This window comes from Dipodomys ordii, unplaced genomic scaffold, assembly GCF_000151885.1.
Source record: "Dipodomys ordii isolate 6190 unplaced genomic scaffold, Dord_2.0 Scaffold120, whole genome shotgun sequence".
Classification (NCBI taxonomy): domain Eukaryota; kingdom Metazoa; phylum Chordata; class Mammalia; order Rodentia; family Heteromyidae; genus Dipodomys; species Dipodomys ordii.
Genome location: NW_012267336.1, coordinates 23,661 through 25,212, shown reverse-complemented (window position 1 = coordinate 25,212; position 1,552 = coordinate 23,661). Strand labels below are relative to the sequence as shown.

The 1,552-nt window shown below is 41.1% G+C and overlaps 1 pseudogene across 1 annotated transcript in view; it reads left to right on the top strand.

The window, feature by feature from the left end:
* LOC105995720 overlaps positions 1-729 on the top strand; it is a 5,171-nt pseudogene extending 4,442 nt beyond the window's left edge. Inside the window, exon 2 of the transcript XR_001175580.1 lies at positions 177-729. The product of XR_001175580.1 is annotated as a zinc finger matrin-type protein 2 pseudogene (transcript). The remainder of the gene's footprint in view (positions 1-176) is intronic.
* Positions 730-1,552: the final 823 nt, after the last annotated feature.

The following is a 1,552-nucleotide window of genomic DNA, read 5'->3' as shown; positions in this document are numbered from 1 at the left end:
AAATGTGATGGGATTAAAAGCATTCTACATTTAAACTGTTGCTCAGCACCAGTATTGTATATATTACAAATCATAATTTCTAAGTCTGGATTTTTTGTGTGTTTGACTGTTTCTAAGCTAAATTACCTGTCTATAAAATTTTTCTGTTCTTGAAAAGATCCTATTTTTAAATAAAGCATTTTTCTATATTAAAAAATGTGTACTTTCTTTGAAAGTGGGACAAAGAGGAATACAAGAAACTAAGACTCACAGGAGAGAGTGGAAAGGATGGAAAACCAGAGCAGCCAGTCAAGAGGGAGTTTCGGTATCACAGGGACTATAAAGTGGGCTCGTCTTCCCAAGATTGGATTCCAAATGTCATGACCAAGACAACCCCACCATCTGAGATGGGAGGATATTACTGCAATGTCTGTGACTGTGTGAGAGACTCCATCAACTTCCTGGATCATATTAATGGAAAGAATCAACAGAACCTGGGCATGCCTATGCATGTGGGATGTTCTATCCTAGATCAGGTGAAGAAAGGCTTTGAGGTCGGTCAATAAGACCTAAACCAGCTGAAGGATTATGATTTTGAGCAGAGGATGAAGAAACTCAGGAAGAAAAGGCTAAAGCATTCAAGAAAGAAAAGAAGAACATGAGAGTGGAGGAGGACTTGACATTTGAGGAGGAGGAGATGGTGGCTGTGATGGGCTTCTTGGCTGTGGTTCCACCAAGAAGAGTTTCTGAGCCTTTCTGTGATGGGCCTAATTTTGGCCTATGTTGTCCTTACTTTGTGGGTGTGCATATTTGTTAGGGGGGTGGAGTCCTTCCTTTTGGATACTGGGGAAAGACCTTCAGAGTGTTAATGGCCAGACTAGAGGGTGGGGGTCATTTGTAGCTCAGAGGATATTCAAATTCATATGGCATTACCTACTCATATTCCATCTTTTCATGCCTTTGGATGGTGAAGAGTTTACTCTGTTCTCATCAGTACAAATCCAATTAGAGACAAAACCATCACTAGGCAAGATTTGACTTTCCAGTATTTCCTGCAGCAGCATTGAAGACTTTGTCATATTATAAAGCTAGTAGATTCAATGAGCCAAGGATAAACTCACCTCTGTGAGCAGAGTCAATAACATTCTTGCGTCTTTGCATTCTTACCATTTTTAGAAACTAGTCTAAAGTCTGAGTTTTATCATCAGCCTCTACCTTTGGATGTCAACTTCTGTCAATATCAGTTACTTAAGTGTATCAGTCTCAAATTGATTCCTAGTTCTAGTTAGATTCTCATACTCAACATAATTGAAGCGAATATTCCCTTCTCTGAAAAGGACTCTGGCTTAATGTTCAATTGTGTGCCTGAAAGTTCTGGTGGCTGTATCAGTGTTTACTCTTCCAGAATCCGTTTATCCTAGGATGGGACAGAAAGAGTGTGAAGGACTTCTCCTGGCCTCTCTTGTAAGTAGCTTTCTAAGTCAGCAAAAGGCCCCTCCCAGACCTAAACTGGGCTCTTGATGACTTTATCTCTGGGGCAGGTGGGGCAATGGGCCCCTCCCACTTCCCCGCC